Consider the following 26,190-nt stretch of genomic DNA (forward strand, 5'->3'; position numbering starts at 1 on the left):
GGGGGAGGGGAATAAAAGTGTAAAACAAAGAAATAAAATTGAATTTAGACTGAAGTTGATCAAGAGCGAGAGATTCATTTCTGTCTAATCAGAATATCTCATAACAAATGAAAATATCCTTTAAAAACATAGTAACAGACCGAATACTATTTGGAATTAGCCTGAAATCTGTCTACATGTCATGTCCCCTACTATTCCTTAAATAGACATGACACCAAAACACACTGCAAGCCCTCTAAGGCCAAACTTTACAAAGCACTCTGAATCAGTGCACACAGAGCACTGGCCACTGCAAAGCCCAAAGCCAACAAGAGCATTTCCCACAATTCCTTTCCCAGCAAACAGCCAGGCCCCTACCGCACCCTCCTCCAAAAAGTTGTGTACAAAATAATTTCTTAAAAGGGTAGAGGTGTCTCAGCCTCTTTACTCAAATTTATATCAGCAAATTTGTGTGCCAGGAAAGGAAGTAATTTCCACCTCTAAGAACTGATCTTCGTGACCAGTAAAAAACAGAAGGGAAAAAAACACTAATGAGATTAAGTTTCTAAGAGACCCCAAAGACCATTTCTGACACTGTATTTACCAGTTGGGCATCCTTTTTCTAGAACAAGTTTTGTTAAATATAAATCTTGCCTCCTCACCCCATCCCGGAAACTCTAAACCATTCTCTACAATTCATAACTGACAAACAAAACAAAACAAAACAGACAAACAGGTCACCTCTTTAACTCGAAAACCTCAGTCCTCCACAGAAATGTACACAGACAGACAGATGGACCCACGTAAGAACAGAGCCCTGAGCAGCCCAGAACCAGTACGGGTGCACAGGGCAGCCACACAGCCTCGCTAGTGGGCTGCTCCTGCTGTTGCTGTACAAATATAGAAAGCTGAAAAGTGGAACAGCAGCTTCAGCAGAACAGATTCCGCTCGGCCGCGCTCAGAGAGGGAGGAGCAGGGGCCGGACCAGCTTTACCCATACATGGTTGCTGAAGGGGGCCATTCGTGAAAGCCCGGTTGTCTCACACACATGCACGCTGTTCACATGCTCCAGACAAAACCCAGCAACACACAGGCTGGTACTTGGAGAAAGGTTTGAGAGATTCTATTCCAGTCCAGGACCTTCCCAATTATTTCAGTCACAGCAAGAATCCCTCAGCCACGGGAAACAGATAAGACACTGTCAAAACTTTACTAGGTCAGATTCTTAGCAGATCGGCAGTAGCCATTAAGCTAAATTTATCATTTAAATTCTGGAGTTTAACACACACACAATGTTATTCCCCATCTGTGTGAATGGTCCTAACCGGCACTGGCCCTTTGCTGTTTTCAGAATGAAGGTCTCATCCCAACGCTCAGACTGTATTTTGGGGTCTTTTTTATTTTTTCTGGTTGGTACAAGTGTTTAAAAATTCTAATATGGGATTTTAAATGTATTTCCCAGGATGCTGGCTTACATAATCAGAAGCCAAATATTTATATTCCAAAAATTACTTTGCTTAGAATAATTCACTCAGATTCATCTCAATGTGAAATATATGAAAACCTTAATTTCTAAGCAGAGTAGACCCTCCAAAATGAGAAATGCACTGCCAACTGACTTAAATGATTCTGTGCTTTAGCTCATAAGTAACCAACCAAGTACTTACTGCACAGTGTATATTTTTCTTCAGTATTGTACAGGCTGTGAAACAAACATAAGCCACGCCATCACTGACCTCCAATACTTATAATCTAGTTCTTGGATAAGAATAACATAAGATAATAAACACTGGTAGTATATAACTAGAGCTAAAGTATGGGGTACAAACTATAAATGCTATGCGAAGTAATGGGAGAGACTGAGGCCAGACAGGCCAGGACCTTCCAGGGGTCCCACCTGCCAGCACTCTCACTAAGTAAGGGCACCTGCAGTGAGCTTAAACGTCAGGATTTAGGGTCTGGACCACATTATTTCTAAAGTCCCTCCATTCCTGAAATTCCTTGAGTCTGTCATTTAAAATGTAAAGTAACTTAAAGTTAAAATGTTTCACAGTTGTATGAAATTAATACCACACTGCTTATGGAAGCAAAATTAGTTTTTGCTGACTTCAGGAAAAATATATTCTAAAGAAAGATAAAAAATAAACCGAGACCATAACTCAGCATCCACTCTAACATCTCTTGTAACACTTTCAGGAAAACATTCTTCCATCTCAGAAATCTCTGCCTAGCCTTTTGAGGAAATTTTACACCACCATTAAAAGAAAAACAAACACACCTGCCACAAGGAAACAAAATGGTGGAACTAAAAGTGTTGGCGCTGTTATACTCTGGGAGCCTCAACTACAAGACACTAAGTCACCCAGCCACGAGGGGGGCTCCGGAGAAAAGAGCACTGCTCAGCTCTTTTCCATCACTGAGCTGCCAGGTGTATGTGTGCTTATGGGGCACAAACACACAGATCTACTAGGCAGCCCCTTAACAGCAGCCTTTCCCTGAAACATAAGAAAACCATTCAAATTCTTAACATATAATTGGCCCACCATAATTACCTACTTTAATACATTTTACCAGCAAATTAACCACTTGAAATCTTGAAATTTTCTCTTGGCCCCTTGTAGGTAATGCAGTACTAAGAAAGGGTGCTTAATGAAAGCAAACTTGACCTTTCAACCCTACTACCTATTACAGACCACCTAGTGCAGGCAGAGCCCTGTCCACACTGCAGGATTCTTACAGCAGAGGCATTTTCATGTCCCACAAAACACAGGCATGCAAGTGTTCAAAATTGATTAAAAACCTCATAACTGTGTATAGTGGCTTATATATTTAATTTTTCTGAGCAGCCCTGTTATTGCAACTTTGATTTCCCAAAGAGTTGCTTATTGTGAATTGATATGCTACGTTTTTGGGTAATATCAGAGCTTTAATGACCTGTTATGTACTTTATTAAGGTTATTTACGGTATGTGAAGGCAACTAAGTAAAAATAAAGAACACAATGTAAAATACCACAATTGTATAACAAGGCTGATTACTCAAAGTATAACCTCAAAATCAAAACAGCTATGAACACACAGTATAGCCTTTGGCAAGTTATTTCTCCTCTCTGGACCTGTTTCCTCAAGTGAAAATGGTACTGGAGCAGATCAAGTATTTCATGGATCCCATAAACTCCCTTATATTATGTGCAAGATTTTACATTTATATGTAAATTGTATTTATGTACTTATTTATTTATATTTATAGGGAAGTGGGTCCATCGCCCAACATAGGTTTAAGAACCCAAGACTGAACAATATACAGTCTGTTCCTCTCTAACATCCTGTTATCTCCTCTTACACTTCTAGTCCAAAAAGAAGGGAATCTTCATGACGAAACCCAACCAAGAATAAACAAGTTACCCTGGCCAAGAAATTGTTCAAAATAATTCCAATTCAAACTGAACCTGAATTGTTTTCAGATAACAGACTAACTTTTCAATGCTTTAAAAAAAAAACACACAAAAAAAACTTTCAAACAAATTTCTCCACTACAGCTCATCTCAGGGGGCTTACATGGGAGAAGAATTCCTTAGGTGTGCTTAGGGATACCCCACTAGATAGTTCCTTTCTTACCAGGTGCACTTTTTAAGAAAGGAAAAGCTTTCAGTTTCCTACTTCTAATCTTATCCTGCAGCAAAGAGTAACAGGAGAAAGGTACAGAGGAAAAAACTAGAGCATGAAAGATTGGAATGAAGGAGACTGATAATAGGCAAACAAAGCAGTTACCCATCCTGTAAGCAAGAGGAAATACATGAGAATGGCCACCGCCTAAAATCTCAACTTGTAAAAAGCATATTAGATAAAAGAAAAAACTAGCTTTCCTCTAAGACAATAAAAGAAAAAACAAGTCTGTTACTGAACCATTTAAGCCTAAAATTTTTAGGTTCTCATGGCAACCTAAGTCATCACACTGCACATACTGTATATAAAGCACATATTTACAGGCTTAACTAGTAAACTCAAAATGTGACATATGTGCAGTGTGGGCGACAACATTATTCTGGGAACTTTAACTTTAAAATCTTCCAACTTTTATTTGCAGCCCCAAAGATGATATAATAGAGTCAACTATGCAGAAGGTGCAAGCTCAAGGAAGAAGAGATGCAAAGAACATAAATATAGAAGCAAAGAGATGAAAGACAAGAAAATTCAGACTATCAGAAAGTTTTTGAACATGGCTCTCCCCCACTGTGAATCAACTTGTAAAGGGAGGCTTAAAAAACAAGACTGCCAGTGAGGACACATATCAAGATAGCATTTGCAACAAACACTCTTGAATGTGGGCCCAGTCCAAAAAGGGCATGGTCACAGATCGGACCATTTTAGTAAATGTGGCACTGACTGCAAGGCAACCCCGGACAGGGTTGGTGTTTTCTTTGTCTTTTTTCTAGGAACTCACGGAACATGGCTGTTTAGAATCAAGAAGCAATTACAGGGCCAAAAGAATGGCTGTGGGTCATGGGAGTTCTGAGAGGGGAACCTGATTTTAAGAAAAGGGAAAATATTAAAAAGAAGCTGGCAGTCTTACGTCACGTCATGTCTCACTAGGGAACCAAATAAAGATGTAACATCCAGTTTTCTCATCTACTAAATAACCCATGGGGGGATACCTCCACCTGTCTGCCCATAGGAACTCCGTTATGATCCACGCACTTCTTTTAAAAGACTTGAAGATGCTATGCTATGAATGCTACCTACCTTAAAACTACATTCCATCCACTTCTGTTAGGGTTAAATTACTCCTACTTGCCAGGAATAACACAGGTAAACAGTTTAGGTACGTACACAAAGAGTGTCTCATCAGGAGGGTGGGTAATTGACGTGCCTATCTTCCTAAAGCTCTGTAAGAACTTCTAGAATGAGATACTGACTTTACATTAATAGTTAAAAATTATACTGCCAGATGAAAGAGAATGGTTACAAAAATTAGTTATGTCATTACTGTTATGAGACCGGGCCTCAATAAGCAAGAAAAGAACAGGAAAACAGCACAGCATTTGGAGTGTGGACTGGTAGCCAGTCCTGTCCTACCACTCAATAGCTGGATGCCCCAAATAAGTGACTATCTTCAGTGAGGTTCCTACCCCAAGTTTCCTTGACGACAAAATTGTAAGGATGCAACCACATCTCTCGCCCACCCTCTTACTGCAGGTCTGTCTCCTTCTGTCTCTCCTCCACCCAGCACCAATGTGAAGTCTAACAGCTGGTTTCTTTCGTTACACTGTAACCTGGCATATTATCTTATCAAGGAAAACTTTGTATAATGAACTTTTATGCAAAAATTCACTGGTCAATTAAGAATCAGAATAGCAACTAAATAATAAATGTTTTAGAGTAAACGACTGAAAAGGGCACTGGAATGAAGCTAGGATAAGAGATTTCTTTCAGAGCCAGGCCACACCTGCTAATGACTAAAACATCTGATTACCTTAATTATTACCTTGGCTGCACATCAAGAAGTGCTGGGGGTCATGAAATTCCAGAATATTAAAAACTTAGCCTCATTTTCATTGTATATAGCATTCTCTACTGTGCTGAAGTCAAGACAACAAAAGACTGCCAACAGCATTTTCACTTTAATTTTCTGGTAAGATAAAGAGAAAAATTAATACTGGAGCCAACTTCTCCATTTCTAGGTATGGCAAATTCTTCCAGAAAAAAAGTATCTGTGATTTTAAGAAACTGAAAACATTTCTGTATAACTTATTAGAAAATATTTATTTGTGCTTTGCTTAAAAGATAAAAAAAAACTCAAGCTAATAATCTTAAATGTTTACCTATTACTACCTTTCAAGCAGTTCTAAAAGAGGAAAAGTAAAATAAAAGCTGAAGCACTTACTGCCAAGGGCATTACATGATTGGCATGCTGAACAACATGACGTCCAAAAAAATGGACCTAAAAAAAAAAATCCCTTTTTTGGTGTATGTAATTAATAATTACCAAAATAATGTTGGTTTTGAACACCAAACTCACTTCTGTGTAAATGAACCTAGTCTAAACAATGACAAAAGCATTCACAAATGCACCAGAAAAAAATACAAAACAACTTGCCTATTTGGCTTTTGTCTGTGCCTTTAAAATGTTCTCAGGACTCTTTTGATACTCTCTAGCTCACCATCACCTCATCTTATTAAGCATATTATAAAGCACTTTAAGCTGAACATAGCATTTATCACCACTTTCCTCCCACCTGTTAAAGAGCTAGCTTACTCCACATATGGCATTATCTTTTCAAAGTTCTAGGTTAGGTATGAACTAATTCTTTTAACAAATTAGCTGTCTTGTCGTGATTGACAAGCATGACTTAAGTGGAGATAAACAGGCTAATGAAAAACATTCAGGTCTGATTTTCAATCGCTGTTTTATAGGGGAAGAAAAACAAAGTGTATAGCTTTAAAATAGGAAATCCAGGTAAAACTATCTTCTCTTTTAATTTAGGCAGTGGGTTTTTGCTAACTAAACAGGTAACCTCTACTGCCTGTCCGGAATGGTGTAGAAGGATTTCTTCCCTGGGTAGAAAGTTTCCCTGCATCATCTCTAAGGTCCTTTCCAGCCCTCAGAAACTGAGATTTCATTTATGAAAAGTAGAGGCATGGTAAACAACGCACGGATGGAAGCCACAGAACAGTATGCTGGAAAATTAGAAGGCCTGGACTGGAATCCTGCTTCTGCTTCTATGCGAACCTAAGTAAGGCGTTTCACTTCCCTCATTTGCAAAGTGAAAGGATCAGAAAAGAAAAATCTCTGAAGAACCTAACATTCTAAGCCTATGGCTCCCTAGGCCTGCCGTAGCCACCCACCACCTTCCCACTACCACACCTTACACAATTAGGCAGCTTTTTAAAGCATCTAATTAATGGAACACAGAAGAAATTAAAACCTTTAACTTTCTATTTCTGGCCCGTTGCAAATGTGCAACAGCATTTTATCAAGGCCTAGTTAATGCCACACAGTTCTTGATATACTGGCTTTTCTTTGAACCCCAATGACAGTTACACAGTGACAAGTTGTAAGCAAGGAGTTTGTTATCACTAGGGATTCCTGGGGGTGGATCCAGCAGGCTCCCCCCCCCCCTTTTTTGGTCAAAGAATTTTTTTTTAATATATTCTGGGTCTGGCAATTCAAAAAGCCTGATCTGATTTTTCTTCAGCAAGCTGCCTTCAAGAAATATTACCATGTAGTATACAGTTCTGAAAAAATATTAAACTATTTTAGTGCCTCTCTCTGCAAAAGAAGTTAAATATATTCCAATCGTTTCCCTCCCTACTCATAAACAATTAAATATAAACTCAATGAAATTTCAGTGACCTATGTATGCTGCCATTTCTTTCCAGATCACCATATTGCATAATTTTTTTTATTTAGTAGTTTTCCTATCAAGACTGTAAAGTCTTCCAAAGCAAGTCTACTCGAGAAATTTCAGTTTCCCAACACATATTAGAAATATATCAGACACACAAAATATAATTAATAAAACTGATGATAAAATAAATCAAACTGATTAAACGAGAGCAGAGAAGTGTAAGTTTAAATTCCAAGTCTGTTCCAAAGTTGCTGTGTGTGAACAAAGGGGATGTGACTCAGGGAGATGAACTGCCACTCCCAGCTAAATGTGGGCTGCCACTCGGCTCCCCCGAGACACCTTCTGTTAGAAGATACCTTAGAAAACAGATCATTTACAAGTCTGATCTGTGGATCTGGTTTGTTCAGAGAAGTGGGGCAGTCAAAATTCAAAAGACAACATTTTTCTAAGTTGTACACTTCTTGGAACAGAGTGAAGTTCTTTCTCTAGGTCTTAGCCCAGAGCAAAGTTACACCAAAAAAATGAACATTAATAAATTAAAAACAGTACTTAACTTCACAGTAATAATCTAGAATTTCAGCTATCCTAGGCCTGATCCACAATAACTTGAGAGCTAGAAAATAGTACCTGGAGCTAAGCTCAAGAAGTGATTCTGTGCTCATAAAAGTTTTTCCTTGATCTCAAACTATTGCTTATGGAAAATTTGAAATATAAATGCCATTAAGATAAAGTGTGTTGGAAAGCAAATTCATAACCATATTATAAAAGTAAAACAGAAATTGCAAATTCACAAGCCTAAAGAAAAAAACGATCTAAGGAGATAGGGCATACCATCAGTTAAAGGTAAGCAACAGGTATCAAGACATTCCACAGAAATATTGTATTTGGTTTTGATTATTTACTCATGTAAGCTTTCCTGGAGCAGGTCTAAAAGGGTTATTTTTTAAATAGTTTCCCAATCCCATCGCCACAATCTATAACCCAAATTAGTTCAATAAAGAATTTTGCAAGCTTTTTTTATTGTACTTGTAAATGTATCCAAAGGCTATTAAACAGGAACAGCATATGATAAAATCAATAAATATATAATAAACATGGTGTCTTTACGTGATTATTCCCCATAAACTTGAAAGGGGAAGTGCGAAGGACAAGCCCAGAGGACAGTTTTGCCACGTTAGTTTAATATCAGCGCATCGAAAGACAAAAAGGAGAGACTCAGGCCATGGGACACGAGGAGGCAAACTCCTGGGTGCTTTATTCATTTTCACTACTGGTTTACAATTCCCTTGATTTTATTTTTAAATGCATGTCTTGGCCCAGAAAAGCAAAAGAGCATAGACTGCCAGGAGTATCAAATTCTCCTTTTCTTATTCTCTGGAGCTACAGAAAACAGAGCCAGAATAAGGGTTGTCTAGGAGCCTTCTGAGTGCGTCCAAGCAATATACAATATGAGGTTTCAAGATCACAGAGCTACATACACAAAGGCTTTCATAGTACAAATCTTAGCCAACTTAATGTCTTTCAATGGAAAGCTGCTTACTTTTTCCAGCCCCCAGAAAACTCCTTGGAGCTTTAAAGTACTTTGATTATCTTCAAAAGGCAACGATTTGAACAAACAATAAATTCATAGAATTTCAATTTTAAACATTTTCTTCCTAGTCCTAATCCTTAGTACTGAACTGTCTCAAAACATAAAACTAAAGTGCCATTAGACCAGACATGAGGTATTCACCAAATATTTATTGAGTATCTACTTTGTGCAAGGCCCCGACACGAATAATCACAATGGACTGTACAAGTCGTATGCACAGCAATCCGGTTCAATACTATGCGCACACTCGATGAAGGCACGACACTGTTCAGGTATATATCCACAGAAACTTGGTCTCCCACGTCAGATAACGTCTTCCAGCTTTTTCTACCCTGCAAATCCATTCCTTCCTCCCTGGCTGTGTACAAATCCACATTTCAAAGCTGGCTCTTGTCTCTTTTTAATGCCTGTTCATTAATATTACAGGGAAATTTTACATTTCTCTGGAATGAAGTCTTTCAACTTAACAGAAACCAAATGATCACAAGATGAAAAAATACCAAATTAGAAGCATTAAACTGTCTTTCTCTGAGCTTCCCTCTCTCTCTCATTAACATTTTTCGAAGAGAAAAACTCCACTGTGATGCTCCTATTACAGATCATTCATGAAGTTACTAACTGGGCAGAAACCAGACAGACTCCATCAACTGGGCACACAGCCACTCACCATTACCCTTTGTTTAAAGTCTCAACTGCCGTTCAACCCACATTATTGTGTTCCACTCAAGTCCATCAACCTTTTTTTTTTTTTTTAAGAGGAAACAATCAGGAAACTAAATGTGTTACTTAACTAGAAAAGAAGAAAGGACTTAATCCATACGCCTCACAAAAAAATTCTTTAAAAGCGATGGCTTACTTTAAGTTTTCTATCTGAAACAGTATTTTATTATCTGTCCTATATGCCTAAAGAACTGGTTACAATAAGGTGATGGAAGGAGAACTGACTCTGATGGCGAACACACAATGTGATATATAGATGATGTGTTACAGAATTGGACACTTGAAACCTATGTAACTTTACTAACCATTGTCACCCCCAATAAACAAAAAAAAAGAACTGGTTATAAACAAATAATCATTAAAACATGTAAAAAACTAAACAAAACTTCAATCTTGATCTGACAAAGCACCAAAGAGAAGTACTCTATACACCAAAAGCAACAACACAAGTGTATATCTACACTACAGACTGAAGAGCCAAGCAGCCTAAGCCTGGGTTTGGGGAGACTGTTGGGAGGGAAAGGGGCAACCTTCCAAAGAGCCATGATCCTAGGCCTGACTACTGTAAAATTCAAATGAATTTAAGGAATGTTAGGCAGAGCTCTGTACTAAACGTCTTATGCAAAGCTCCCAGTTGTAATTAAGAGAAACCTCCTTCAAATTAACAAGCAAAAAAATGGAATTGAAAGGATACTGGAGTATCTCAAGGAACCCAAATAAAGAAAGTACAACACGCCACAGCTGGAAAGCCTTTATGTACTATTCTGCATGTGGACGGCTCTCTCTCTTTCCAAAGTTGCATTTCTCATCTATACATCTTTCTGGATAAATCTACTTAATTCTCCCTCCCTGCAGACAGGCCTTCACTGCTTCCACATGTATGAACCTGAACATGGCTGCGCCCCAGCCTCTGAGTCTGTATGTTTCAAGTTCTCTAAATTCAGGTGACCTGACCTGAATCTCAAATTCCTAGGAGAAACTGATTTACCCTGCTTGGGTTAGGAGTCCACCCTGGTCCAATAAGCTATTAAAAGAAGGGCTAGGTCAGAGTATGATTGGGGTATACTAATTATACTGGTATCTTTTGAGTCAGGCTCAGTCTGCCTCCTCAAAAGATATGTAATACATTAAGCAATAAAGCAGTCTCCATCCTCAAAAAGCTTAAAATCTTGCTCAAATGAAAAATATAACATTAACTGGGGTGGCCGGTTAGCTCAGTTGGTTAGAGCGTGGTGCTGGTAGCACCAAGGTTGCCGGTTCAATCCCTGCATCGACCACTGTGAGCTGTGCCCTCCTTAAAAAAAAAAAAAAAGAAATACACACACACACACACACACTGTGTTTCCCCAAAAATAAGTCCTAGCCAGATCATCAGCTCTAATGTGTCTTTTGGAGCAAAAATTATTACAAGACCCGGTATGATATTATATTATATTATATTATATCCGGTCTTATATTAAAATAAGACCGGTTGTTATATTAATTTTTTTTTAAGGATAATTATTTTTTTTAAAAGATTTTATTGGGGAAGGGGAACAGGACTTTATTGGGGAACAGTGTATACTTGCTGGCCTTTTTTCCAAGTCAAGTTGTTGTCCTTTCAATCTTAGTTGTGGAAGGTGCCGTTCAGCTTCAAGTTGTTGTCCTTTCAGTCTTAGTTTTGGAGGTCGCAGCTCAGCTCCAGGTCCAGTTGCCGTTGCTAGTTGCAGGGGGCACAGCCCACCATCCTTTGTGGGAGTCGAACCAGCAACCTTGTGGTTGAGAGGACGCACTCCAACCAACTGAGCCATCCGGGATCTCAGCGGCAGCTCAGCTCAAGGTGCCGTGTTCAATCTTAGTTGCAGGGGGCAGAGCCCACCATCCCTTGTGGGATTCGAGGAATTGAACTGGCAACCTGTGGTTGAGAGCCCACTGGCCCATGTGGGAATCGAACCGGCAGCCTTCGGAGTTGGGAGCACGGAGCTCTAACCGCCTGAGCCACCGGGCTGGCCCCTGTTATATTAATTTTTGCTCCAAAAGATGCGTTAGAGCTGATGGTCTGGCTAGGTCTTATTTTGGGGCAAACACTATATATATATATATATATATACACTAAACATTAAATATATATATATATATATATATATATATATATATATATTAAACATTAAATAATATCCTATGATACAGTATTGGAATGGATGGACAAGAAAAGCTTCATGAGAAAGGTTAGCTGTGCACTAACTGACAAATGGAAATTGAATCATAAGCAAGGAAGCACTGAGGAACACAGCATGCAATGCCTGCTCCTGTTGCTCTAGCCATCTAAGAAATATGAACCTAAGGAATAATCTTTTAGCACAAAAACAGCCTCTAGTGAACTATCCTGCTGAAAGCCTTCAATGAGGCTTAAGATGCCTATGTAACCATAGAGCAGCGCTGCTCAATGTGTGATAATACCCAGCCCGCTGATGAATGTCACTTACCCATTTTCAAGTTGCCTGTCGCCTCCAGCCTGACTTCCTCTCACTCCCTGGACGCCTAAGACTCTTGCTCAGACAGCATTCTGAATCAAGCAGGCAGCCAGTAGGACAGACAACACAGGTGTTTCTCTCGGGGACTATCTCACACCACCTAGTCTGGTAAGTTGGCCGCATCATGCAGACAGAATTCAGGCAGGAGAGAAACACTAACCAAGCTCTGAGATGTTAGTGTGGAGGGAGGGGACCAGCAGAAAAGAGGACCGTTTCCCACACAAAAGCACGAAAAAGAATCTAGAATCTATATAGAAACTAGCAAAATCTTAACAGGTGTCCAAATTATATTGGGTTAAAGACAGTCTATGCACAGTAGACTATTAGTTACCCCACATTATCACCAAAATGTCACACATCCCCACACTCTCTACAAGAGCTTGCTTCAATCTCACAGGAAACAAAAAGATAAAAGAACAATGAGAAAGTGGTGACAGTTTCTAATTGAGGGATTCTTCTTGCTGAAGGGTAGCAATGTTATGTAAATGGGAACTACTGGTCTTCTAAAATAAAAAGTGTAACACTATAAAACTAAATAGCTTTGGAACCAAAAACCTTCATTTTGTAGAATCCCCAAACTAAAGACATTTTCCAATTCAAAAGCAAAGTTTCAACGGAGTTTCAGTATGGGGATACTGATATTCAACTCCATGTTTTCAAAGCGGAACATAGCTGTAAAAAAAAGAGCTGGCAGTAGTCCATGGAGGTCAGAAAGTTAGCGAACAGTTCTTTCTAAAGTCACACTCCGTACCTATGAACACATCCCAAAGTGGCACATTAAAATCAATTACATGAGATGCAGCCTCTAAACTCACCATTCCTCTTTATACTTGCGGCCATATTTTCTAAGTAGAGGAAAAGAAAAAAGCAAAGTGTTACAATCCAAAAGCTGTTCTGAAAATGAGTCCATTTCCTGTAAACTGGGGAAAAGGTCAGCTGATTGAGTGTCACATCAGAACTTGACAAAGATCTGAGAGTTAAAATGCTTTAAATCACTTAAGATGCTGAAATATCTTGTATTCAGTCTCTTCCCCTTTCTCATCCCTTGAGAAAAAAGTCTAATTTTAATGTAACTTTTCATGTTTATGAAATTCATGTTCTCTGTATAAAAATTTAAAAACAATAGTAAGTATGAAAAAGAAATTACCCATGTCCCAATGCTCAGAGAAATTTGGTATTTATCCTTCTAGCCTGTGAGACAAAGTGTTTAGGAGAATTAAAGAAAGAGTACATTAAGTCAATATGGAGTTTATGATGGATATAAAGCAGTCGTGGAAAATTTTACACATCTAGAACTCAAAGAAGTTTAAAATAAACATATATGCTCATGGCCTCCACAGCAGAACAGAGATTAAAAAATAACTATAGAGCAATTCTGCTATTCTTTAAGGAAACTCCTATTTTAAGGAGATTCTAACAGCCAATTCCATGACAAGGATAAAGTTACAATTACAAAGATCTCATCAAGAAAACTGTTTTTAGGTGGGGGGTGGGGGGTGGGATATAAGGATGGGGGGGATCGAATATATGGTGATGGAAGGAGAACTGAATCTGGGTGAAGAACACACAATGGGATTTATAGATGATGTGATGCAGAATTGTACACCTGAAATCTATGTAATTTTACTGACAATTGTCACCGCAATAAATTTAATTAAAAAAAAAAAAAGAAAAAAAAAAGAAAACTGTTTTTAGCAAATGACAAACCTCAGATAAGGGTTCTTGATACAATATAGTTTACAAAGCAAATAGCTACAATTAATTAACTCTTTCCTCTACATTACAACTCTAAACATTAGAGTCCTCCCATCTTCCCTCCATGCCTAAAACTCGTTACCTACTTGGGAAGAGACCCAGGCGTCCCTATTACAAATCCAATAATATACTCATCTGTATTTTTCAGTTTTCTATCAACAGACTCTCAGGTGAAGTAGACTGTAAAGATGAATCTAGGAAACCACATTACCCAAGGATTCCACAGGGAAAAATGAGCTCAAACGTTCTATGGGGAAAGATGTCTTGTGTAGCAAAACATTTGGACATTAGGAAAACAATTTTATCCCTTAAACTACAACAAAGGAAAATGCAAAGTAAAATATACCCACAGGGAGAAACAAAAGGAAAACTGCTTAGTACCTACTGCCTATGCGTGGCACTGCTGGGCATTTTAACTGTGTCATTTCACTTGGTTGAACTGCATCACGGACCCACGTGATAAGTAGTATGCCCATTTTTTACAGATGAAAAAAAGAAATAGCGTTATCAACACTATACCAGGCACTGTTCAGTGCCCAGCATAAGTTATCTCAATTAATTGTCACCAGTCCAGGTTGGTATCTCTATTTTAAAGATGAGAAAACAGGCCCAGAAATGTTCAAGTCACACAGTGATGGTACCAATTTTCAAGCCCACTGGCTGAAGCTGTCATCCCTGTCCCCCCCGCCCCCCCGTATGCTTATAAACCCCATTCAAGTCACATCATTCTTTCAAACCACAGGTTTTCATTTTTAAGGACTTGAAAATCAAACAATCAACTCTGAATTACAGGAAAGACTACTTCTCCAGGTTTGTTTTTAATCTCTTGTTTCTATTATACTTGCCTTTTGACCATTTTAGTGTCCCATAGCACACCTCTAGGAAGGAGTGTGCAGGTAAACACAGGATTCTATTATCAATCAACTTTGGAATGTGTTAGAAAGTTCTACTTGGAAGGCTACACTGAAAGTTAATTCTTGGTTCAAATTATATTTCTGAAATACTTGAACTTCCATGATACATTCAATTTCTACTATTATCAAAAATAAAATAATCAAGAATCAAAGAATAGTTTTGAACAAAAGACTGGTTCATATATGTCCTCCCTAACACTAAAATAACACCTCATGTGTTAAGTACTGTGAGGGTGTAATACCTCATGGGACAATAGGGTTGACTAAATAAAACTTCCAGTTCAGCCCAGGCCCCAAGGATTAATATTACATTCCCTTTATTACTGGAGAGGAGGAAAACGGAGTGGGAGGCAAGGTCCAAAAAGCAAAAAGAGAAGTAGATAATCAGGCAGATCAAAATCAGTTATGAACCTCTAAAAAATAAATAGAAGCTCATCTTAATAAAGACTTTCATGCATAAGATTACTCTAAACCGCTTGGTTCCTACTGAAACAAACTGAGAGACCCATGACTACCTTCAACATGCTTTTATCCTGAAAGTATTAATCAAACTAGGCCATTAAATGTCAGGTTTTTAAACTTATCTGTACACAATATGGAATACCTGGACCTTAAAAACTCTGTGCTAAGTGAAATAAGCCAGACATAAAAGGACAAATATTGTCCGATTCCAGTTACATGAAATACCTAGAACAGGCAAATTCATACAAAAAGTAGACTAGCGGGTTACTAGGGGTTAGGAGGAAGGGAGAACGGGGAGTTACTGCTTAATGGTTAAACGTTTCTGCTTGGGGGGGAGAAAATATTTTGGGGAAAGATGGTGATTGTACAACACTGTGAATATACTTAATGCCACTGAATTGTACCCTTAAAAATGGTTAAAATGATCTATAAACCTAAAAATATGAATCCCCTACAAGAAAATGTAGAGGAAAAGCTTCATGGTTTTGGACTCAGCAATGATTTCTTGGATATAAGACCAAAAGCACAGGCACCAAAACAAAAAACAAATGAAACTACATTAAACTTTAAAACTATTAAGTTTTTAAAGGCTATAATCAACAAAGTGAAAAGTCAATGTACGGAATGAGAGAAAGTATTTGCAAATCATTTATTTGATAAGTGGTTAATATTCACAATACATAAAAAAACTGAAACAACAAAAAATCAAATAATGTATTAAAAAATGGGCAAAGGACTTGATAGACAGTTCTACAATGATGATATTGGCCAACAAGCATATGAAAAGATGTTCATCAGTAATCAGAGAAATGCAAATCAAAACCACAAATGAGGTATCACCTCACATCCATTAAAATGACTACTATTTCTTTAAAAATTAAAAACAAAACAAAACAAAACAAATGTTGGTGAGAATATGGAAATATTGGTGCCCTTACGTTGTTGGTGGGATTTAAATATTGCGCAACCACTATGGAAAGCAGTATGGAGGTTCCTCAAAAAAAAAAAAAAATATAGGGGCAGCCGGATGGTTAAAGCGCCAGCTCTAAACAACAGGGTTGCCGGTTCGATTCCCACATGTGGTGGTGAGCTGTGCCCTCCACAATGAGACTGAAGACAACAAGCTGCTGCTGAGCTTCTGGAGGGGGCGGCCGGATGGCTCAGTTGGTTAGAGAGCGAACTCTTAACAACAAGGTGGCCGGTTTAATTCACATATGAGATGGTGGGCTGTGCCCCCTCCAACTGCTACTGGACTTGGAGCTGAGCTGCACCCTCCACAACTACATTGAAGGACAACAACTTGGAGCTAATAATGGGCCCTGGAGGAACACACTGTCCCCCAATAAAGAAATAAAAATTTTTTAATAAATAAATACCAAAAGATCCAGCAATCCCATCTCTGGGCATTTATCCAAAAGAATTGAAAGCAGTACTCAAAGAGATATTTGGATACCCACGTTCACAGCAGCATTAATTACAGTGGCCAAAAGGTGGAAACAACTCAGGCCACCAACAGATGAATGAACAAAATATAGTCTATATATAAAATAGAATTGTTATTTAGCCATTAAAAGGAAATCCTGTCACATGCTACAAAGTGGATGAATCTTAACATTACACTAAGTGAAATACGCTAGTCACAAAAAGATAAATATTATATGTATGACTTACATGAGGTATCTAAAAGTAGTCAAATTCTTAGAAATACAAAGGAGAATGCTGGGCAGAGGGAGAAAAGAGGAGTTGTTTAATGGGTATAAACTTTCAGATTTGCAAGACGAAAATTCTATAGATCTGTTTCCCAACAACATTAATGTATTTAATGCCACAAAACCATATATTCAAAACTAGCTAAGATGACAAATTTTTTGTTACGTGTTTTACCACATCAAAAATGACAATATAAAAAATGGTTAAAATGGCAAATTTTGTATATATATTTCACACAATTTTTAAAAATTAATAATGTAATATATCAAAAACCACTAAGTTGTATGTTATGTTAATTATATCTCAATAAAGCTACAGGAAGAACAACAAATAAGGCAGAAAAAAGAGCAATTTGTTGGGAGTATCCTAGAGCAGAAAGGAGTCTCATGCTCCTACTTCCTCCAACTTCACCCTGGCCTCCAGGTGACAGCTCTTCTCTTTCCCTTTCCAAGGCACACCACCACCGTCTAACCTCCCATTTCCTTATTAGGTCCAGCCTCACAGCAAAATTAAGCTAAAGAAGCTACAGTGGCAGTCACAGGAAGGGGCACCGAATTCAGGACTCACTCTACATTTAGGAGCAAAGCCTGAATCTTTATTTAAAAACAAACAAACAAAAAAACAACAACCACCATACAGTAGACATACAGTCGCTGTTAGGTCTCTGCCCTTCCTCTCCTCCTCTTCCAGTCTAGCATGTTTAAAAGAGCAACTTCTCTGCTCCTGTGCTGGGATAGCCACTGGCCTACCTCACATGTGCTGGGGCTGTTAACACAGAGCATCATTTAAAGTGTGGTTGTTAAAAACCATGCCTATCACCTATTATTAAATCTTAAAAACACGTCACAAAACCATTGCTAGGGGGTTCCCTTTTGGTAAAATAAATATTTCTATAGCATATAAAAAGGATAAGATAAAGACTAAATATTAATAATACTAATAATCACCTCTGACTGGTGGGAGTAAGGGTGAGTTTCTTCCTTTTGGGTTTACCTATTTTTTATAATAAATCTATAACTTAACAAGAAAAATAAATGCAAGTCTTTATAAAAATAAATCATCTGGCTCAAAATTTCCCTGTCTGCCTCTTATACCACAGGCACTTTCACGTGCTATAGCACTAAAGTTAAACTAGCAGCATGTGAGGTAGACACTATTTCCTCCATTTTGCAGATGAGCAGAAACTGAGGGTCAGAACAGTGACTTGTTCACAATTATATAGCTAACAACTGACAGAGCAAGGATTACAATCCAGGCCTTCTAACTCCAAGTTCGGGGACCTTTCCAGTCCATCACATCTTAAAGGGCAATTTGCTCATGGTACTGTTTTTAAAAAAATCCGTGATGAGACGGTTTTAAGAACACTTGCTATGTAACCTTGGGCAGAAGTCACTTCACCTCTGGAGGCCTCAATTTCCTCATCTGAAAAGGGATGGGGTTGGAAAAAACATTCTATCTCTAACAGCCCCACCTGCTAATGGATTTTAAGTCCAGACACTATCTAGGTGATAGTATCTAGGAAAAGAAAACCCTATGAGGAAGAATGAATGGATGGAGAAAAGTTGTGGCCTATGCTCTGGGACAAGACTTATTCTTAATGGAAACAGGTGTCAAGAGGAAGGAACCACTGGGGGAACCATAAACTTCCAGGTTAAAGCAACAGCTGAAAGCTCCAGATTCAATCTTGGCTAACTCATGATCAGAACTACGTAGCATAAAGCTAGAAGAATATTGAAACTGGCATGGGGGAGTGTGGGGGCACTGAAGCAGTAGTTTATGCATGCAATGGTAACTCCATGATTTTCCAAGTGGACTTATCAGTGTTCAAACAGAAAGAGCCCTGGATGATTGTAAGTGGAGACACCTTCTTCCTCACCAAGAATTCCAGGAGACTGAAACTTGCATAGCACTCCAGATGCTACACTTGAAGAGAGCCAACCCCACACTTGTTGGAAAGGTGAAAGGGTGCAATAAAAGCCTCTCCAACCCACAGAGACTCAAAGACAGTAAAAAGCCTTTAAAAGGTGAAGTTCCTGTAAGGAATTCATTGGGTATCTGTAACCTCTTACACTGCAGACATTACAGCACTGCACGCTATTTAAAACTGTTATACAGCCTTGTTACTCGAGGGTCATAAAAGTACAGCATTAACTCCGCTGGCAAAAAAAGATTCCATTTTGCTGAAAAGTCCCCGAACAAAATCTCGCCACCTTCTTCTCAACTATAAGGACGAGCCTAATCCAACGAGAAGCTCCTTAAAGCTTGAGCAATAGTCTTAGAGAATTAAAAAACATCCTGCCCCGAGGACAACCAAGACACCAATGGCTTTCGATTCAAAACCAGGTGCCCAGCAGAAAGGCTTTCGCGGCGCTCCGCGCTCCCGGGTGCGAGATCCCAGCCCTGCTTCCAGTAGGCCGTGACTGGGTGAACACCTGATGTGGGGGGAGGGCGAGCCAAGGCCCTTGCGGATCTGGGGCGAGGAAAAGGGGCTCGGAAGGCTCCCGAGGAGAAGCGCTGCCCTCCAGAGGCGGGGGAGCCTGGGGCCCCCCAGCAGTGAGCTCCAAGAACACGTGGGGCGACAGGAGCAGGGAAGGGGTGTCTCGGGCAAGCAGCCTGGGTCTGGCAAGGCGGCCGGAAAAAGAGAGGACGGACCTACCCCTGGGCAGGGAACGAAGGCTTCTGGGCCCGGAGGTGAACGCAAAGGGCGCAGAGAGAGGGAGCGAGGCCACGAGGAGGGCGGGTCTGCCTGGCCGCGGGGGCACGCGCCGGGCAGGAGCTGCGGGACCCGGGGAGCGGAGCACCCCGACACGCTGAAGGAGACAGCTGACCTGCCTCCAGGGCGCGGGGAACGAAGAGCGGCCGCGCCCGGACGGCCCTGTGCCCCACGGCCGCCCGGACCGGACCCGCCCCGCGGCGCCTCCCTCCTGCCTCCTTTCCCTCCCTCGCTCCCTCCCTCCCACCCGTGGCCCGTTATCCCGCGGCCGCCGCACTCACCAGCGGCTGCACCTGAGCCCGCCGCTACCTCAGCTGCTGCCTGCGCCTCCGCAGCCGCCGCCGCCTCGCTGCTGAGGCCGAGTCCCGGGGGAGCCTCCGCGTCCCGCCGCCGCTGCCGCTGCCGCCAGAACAGAACACCCCAAAATGGCGGCACTTCCGGCACCTACCACCGGCGGGGAGGGCCTAGGAGGAGGAGTAGGGCGGTGAAGGGGAACGTACCACCGCGGTGCCGCCCGCAGCGCCGATCCGAGCGGAGCGCGGCGCAGGGGCGGGCCGAGCTCCCGGCGCTGCAGCGCCCCCTCGGGCTGGGGAGTAGAGACGCAGCCGCGCGGTAGCCCCCCGGGGCTGCGGGGGAACCCGGGGAGCTGCTGGGGCTCATCTCTTTGTCTCTGAGCTTTCCTGGAGGGAAGGGTGGAAACACCACGGCCTGGGAATCTGAAGTTCTCGGCTCTGCGTACCGCGCCCAGCAGGAACTCTGGATGGCCTGGTGGGCGAGGACCCCTGCTTGGCACTGACTCTGCGCATAATAAAATACTGGGTAAATGAATGGTTGGGTCGAATGCCTTGGTGTTCGGCCACATGACATACTCTCCTTTCTGCCCCAGCAGATGAGCTACAGGATCCAGGCCTTTTTCCTTTGCTGAGATGTGGAATGTGAATGTATTGCAAGCTTTCTGAATTAGCGGAGTGCTTTCTAGCGGGATGATCCGCTGTGTGAACGCACAACCTTGCAAAAATCCCTGCAGCGCCACGAAGCTTATAGGGGTTCTGTTAAGAAACTGATGTCCCAGCCCTAAACTGCTTTTCCCAGAAAAAAAAACACAAAACAATTCTGAACAGCCCAGGTTAGGATGCTAAAGACCACGATTTAGGTGGAATGCAAACAGTGCAACAGTTTATTCTTTTTTAAAGGCTAATAACGTCTTTTGTTTGGCAGGTTCTACACCTCGTGGGACAGTGAAATAAAGTCAGAAAAAGAAAACTTAGTTCTGGGACCTTTTGGCCCCAGCAACATGCAAATAACTAATGGGTTTGCAAATGATTTTCCTGCAACGTCATCTGGCTTCCCAAAGCAAATAATTCTTATACCCACCAATACTGATTATACTCTACCTTACCACAAAACACGCACACACACACAGACACGCACATAAGTGGACTCCCAAGCATAAGTCTCAAGGGTTATCCCATATGTTGGAAGCAACTCTTTCCCTCTTAAGAGTGAAAAAAACAAAACAAAAGAAAAGAAAAAACTAAACGCAGTTTTTGTGATACCTTGTAGACCGGAACAATTAGCCGCTGAATTTAACACTATCATATTCCCTAATCATACTATGTAGTTTGTCATTTTACATTTATTATGCTAAGATATTATCTTAATTGTTTTATGTGTAATTTACTGAAAACATCTTATATTTATAGACCCTGTAGCTTATAGAATGTTGTCACATACATTCCCACAATTTTATATTTGTCTCCCAGCTACCACAGATTATAGAAACCTTTTAAGTGGAGAATCTGTCCCATTTTTTGTGAACGATAGAACCATCCAGATATCCATATGGTTCACTTCCGTACCTTCTTCAGGTCTTGGCTTAAACGTCACCTTCTCAGTTAGGCCTTCCCTGACCATCCTATTTAAAATTACACATTAATGAACTTATTGGGATTACTTTGTGAGGTATATAAATGTCTAATCGCTAGTTGTTTTGTACACCTGAAACTATAAGTAAATAAAATTACACACACATACATCCATTCTTCTAACCTCCCTTTCCTGCTTTGTTTTTATCTAAAGTACTTACCACTATCTAACATAGTATATTTTGTACTTCATATTTTATTTTATTTGTAGTCTTCCCCCACCAGAAGATCAACCCGATGGGGATAGGGATTTTGTCTGTTTTATATCCTCAGGGCCTAGAATAGTGCTTGACCCATAGTAGGTGCTCAATAAATATTTTTTATTTGATTTACATATAATGTGTGATTACCACAATAAGTTTAGTTAACATCCATCATCACATACAGATACAAAAAGAAATATGAAAAGTAAAAATATGTTTTATTTTTCTTGTGATGAGAGCTCTTAGGATCTATTCTCTTTTAACTTTCGAGTATACCACTATATAGCACTGTTAAGTATAGTCATGTTGTACGTTTCATCCCCCGAACTTATTTATCTTACACCTGGAAGTTTGTGCCTTTTGATCACCTTCATCCATGAGCTAAATGCGAGCAGGGACCACACCTGTCTTGTTATACTCATGTTGGACCAGTGCTTTTCAGTGTCTGGTTCAACAGATGTTTCTTGAAGGGCACCCAGAAACTTCTTCCTATTTTACCTGTCCCTTGACCTCAGGCTCCCATTGGCAGAGAGGAACCGCCACTCCTAGCGGTGTCATTTTTGCATCTAATTACTGAGGGGCCACAGCCCATTAGCCCAAAGCTGGGGGGAAGAACAATTACATGAAGAACATAAATGAGCTCTTATAACTTCAAAGGGCTTCACAGCACCGAAAAAATACTCGAGTCCAAATACAAAAAAAAGCCAGATGTGAGATGAAAAGCTCCCTGTTTCATTTTTTGCCTTCCTAATTGATTAAGATTTGTTTTTAAAAATAGCCAGTGTTAGCAAGGGTGCAGAGAAGCAAGCCTTCTTTGAGTGCTGGTGGGAGTAAAATTCAGATAATCTGTCTGGAGGAATCTGAAATTTTATATCCCTTTCTAGGAACTTATTTTAAAGAAATAACCATGGATAAGTGCAGAGATGTACTGATGTATATGGATCATAACTTTGTTCAAATAGCATAAAATTCGATACGAAAGTAGATTGATAAAGTATAGTATATCCATAGCTTAAAATATTATATATAATTTCAAATAATGATGCAGAAAAATATTTAATTGTGGGAAACTGTTAATATGATACATGTTTAATGAATAAAGCAGGTAACAAATTAATAGGTACATATGATTCCACCTTGTTGGAAAGTGTGTTTGTTGAGAGAAAGAGACAAAACCCAAAAAGAATATTTATTAAAGTATTAACAGTGCTCTGCATCCTCACCACCGTTTGGTATTATCAGTCCTTTTTTAATTTTAGTCATTCTGGTAGGGGTGTAGCGGTATTGGATTGTGGTTTAAATTGTTATTTCCCTAATGGCCAATAATGTTGAAAAACTTTACATATATAATACTTACTGACCATTTGGATATTCTCTTTTGTGAATCGCTTACTCAAGTCTCTCTCTCTCCCTGATTTGTCGGAGTTCTTTATATATTTTGAATACAAGTTCCTTGTTGGAGATATTATTTTATATATCTTCTCCCAGTCTGTGGCTTGCCTTTTACTCTCTTAATGAATAAAAGTTTTTAATTTTAGTAAGGCCCTATTTATTGGTCCTTATTCTATGGTTGGTAATTTCTGTGTTCTATTTAAGAAAGCTTTGTTTACTCAGGTTGTGAACATTTTCTCCTTTACTGCTTTAATCTTTTGCTATTAGATCTAAGATTCATCTCTAATTTTTGTATATGGTGTGAAATACAGGTCAAGTTTCTTTTCTTTTTCTTTCATGTGGATATCCAGTTGATCCATCACCACTTGAAAAGACCATTTTTCCCTCCTGAGATTTGCAGCGAAGACTTTTTTTTTTTTTTTTTTCACTTTTCAAATATTGTTGGTAGCAATGAGAATTGATACAACCACTTTGGAAGACTGACTATATCCACTAAAGCCAAACAGCTAAATGACTTATGCCCTATGATGCAGCACTTCTACTCCCAACAGAAATGTGTACTTATTTCCACCAAAACAAGAGTCTATAGCACTCTTTTTAATAATAGCCCAAACTGGAAATGAAAGGTAAATAAATATGCTGCATACTTACAATGGACTACATATATAGCAATCAGAAGGAACAAACAGCTATTGCATATGACACTATGGATGAATTGCACAGACATAATATTGATCAAAATAAGCCAGGAAAAAAAGAGCATATATTGTATGAGTCTATTTAATTAAAGTTTGGAAACAGTTAAAAATAATAAGAAAAGTCAGAAAAGAAGTTACCTTTGATTGACTGAAAGGAGTATGAGGGAGCTTTCTGGAGAATTGGGACATTTTATATTTAGTCTGGGTGGTCGTCACATGGGAGTATAGACAAATCAAATTTATCAAGTCATACCCTTAGAATTTGTGCACCTTCTATCTCCAGGAAGAATAATAATAAGCGAGCCATTAGGCGAATGGACAAAGGAAACGAACATGCAATTCTTAAGAAGAATACGAATGGCCAATAAACATAAGATGTTCAATCTCGGCTCACAAATAAAGATATTCAAATTAAAACAATGTAAATTTATTTTTTTACTGTCAGTTTGGGATAGAAATAAATTTTAAAGGTTGATAAAGTTGTGAGAAATAGGCACTCTCAATGTATACAGACATAGCCATAGTGGAGGAGAATTTAACAATAGTCATTAAAATTAAAAATATTCACAGCTTTTATATAAAATTCTGGAAAATGCTAATAAATCTGTAGTGGATCAGTGGCTCCCAGGGAATGGGATATGGGAATAAAGAAGTGTGGGAAGAAGGGGTTACAAAGGTGCATGAGAAAACTTTTTGGGGTGATGATACGTTCCATTATCTTCATAGCAGTGATGTTTTCACAAGTGCGGTATATACATATGTCAAAGTGTATTAAAGTGTATACTTTAAATGTGTAAAATATGTCAATTATACTCAACAAAACTATGAAAAGTTCTCCATGACCTTTTAAAAATATGAACATAGTCTTTAATATAGCAATTGTATCTAGAAATGTTTCTTTCAGAAACACAAGAAGTGGGAGAAGCATACACAAGGCCTTTTTTGGCAGCATTCTTTGATTCAGCTAACTGGTATTAATTGAATGCTAACTATGTCAGACACTGGGGTAGACGGTAGGGTCACAGGCATGAATAAGAGAGACAGGGCTCTGACCTCATGGAACTCACTATATTCGCTGTTGGCTGAAAAAAAAAAAGGAAGATATGCAGCTGGGTTCCCCATCCATTGATACGGAAATGGTTAAAGAAATGATGGTACACTTAAATTTTTGAATATCAGAAGCTATTGGGAAAAAATATATTTTATAAAAAATATATATTACTTATAATATATGTACACACACATACTGACATGGAAAGATTTTCAAAATACATGGTTACATGTCAAAAAGGAAGTTACAAAATTCTCATTTTTTTTCAAAATCAGTCTTTAATTAATCATCAAAATTCCTTTTACATCAGACCAAAAAAAAAGGTTTCGAGAATAAGCCAATTGCCAAGTGCCACTCAGCTAGTAAGTGTCAGAAGCTGGACAGTCTGACACCAATGCCCATGTTTTTATTATATGAAACACTCCCTTTGCCTCACCAAAAGTGACTCTGTAAAATGTAAAGAGAAAAGTGTTCAGAGAGTTCCCATACGAGTTTTCTGCTATTCTGGCTTCATCAACTAATAAAATTAGAATATTTTAAATGTTGGAATGGATGAATTGAATGTCTTTCAAATGGTTCTCCACAAATCTTTGGCCTCTCAGTTTGTTGATCTCCTCTTAGTTGGTGATTTTATTTTTCCTTTGTATCTCCTCAGTCATTCACTTTTATGATCACATCCTAGATCTTGAGATCAGAATCAAATGAACATCCCAACTCCTGATACCATATACTTTAAAACAGCATTCCATACTCCTATTCTCACTGTTCAAATACCCTCACAATCCTTTTACCCATCAACGTCGAAAATATATTGATATTATCACTTTCTAACTATCTATCAATACCACCTGTTCTTATCCAACTTAAATTTCATTGTCTGTCATAATTACTTTACTGTTTATGCCCACAATTTTTTGTCCCCTTCTAGAATTATTTTCTGATAAACCTCAAACTTTCATGAAACCATCAGGCTAAATGCTCTCTTTTGTTTTGAGTGGCTTAAAACAAAGTAAAAATTATTTATTTTTTCATGTGACAGTCAATATAGTTCTTTGTAATAGGGTAGCTGTCTCTTGTGTGGCTTCCTTTCAAGAAGTTACACAGGATGGCAAGGAAATCCATATTGTGATGCTGCCACCTTCAGCATATGGTCTCACAGATATTGTAGTTTCGGTTCCAGACCACTGCAATAAAATGAGTATTGTGATAAAGTGATT

At 39.2% G+C, this 26,190-nt stretch overlaps 1 protein-coding gene and 1 non-coding gene across 35 annotated transcripts in view; one reads left to right on the forward strand and one right to left on the reverse strand.

Moving 5' to 3' along the window:
* CELF1 (CUGBP Elav-like family member 1) overlaps positions 1-20,162 on the reverse strand; it is a 67,081-nt gene extending 46,919 nt beyond the window's left edge. For 8 of the 34 annotated variants that reach the window (XM_019743668.2, XM_074336383.1, XM_019743663.2 and 5 more), the window contains exon 1: positions 19,986-20,148. The gene's annotated coding sequence lies outside the window, so the exon portion shown is untranslated. Of the gene's footprint in view, positions 1-19,647; positions 19,858-19,985 lie in introns of those variants that run through there. The other 26 variants (XM_074336389.1, XM_074336387.1, XM_074336385.1 and 23 more) reach the window with 10 other exon arrangements.
* Positions 10,841-10,914, forward strand: TRNAT-GGU (transfer RNA threonine (anticodon GGU)). Its single transcript has one exon. It is a non-coding gene; the product is annotated as a tRNA-Thr (tRNA).
* Positions 20,163-26,190: the final 6,028 nt, after the last annotated feature.

This window comes from Rhinolophus sinicus, linkage group LG06 (genome assembly GCF_036562045.2).
Source record: "Rhinolophus sinicus isolate RSC01 linkage group LG06, ASM3656204v1, whole genome shotgun sequence".
Lineage (NCBI taxonomy): Eukaryota > Metazoa > Chordata > Mammalia > Chiroptera > Rhinolophidae > Rhinolophus > Rhinolophus sinicus.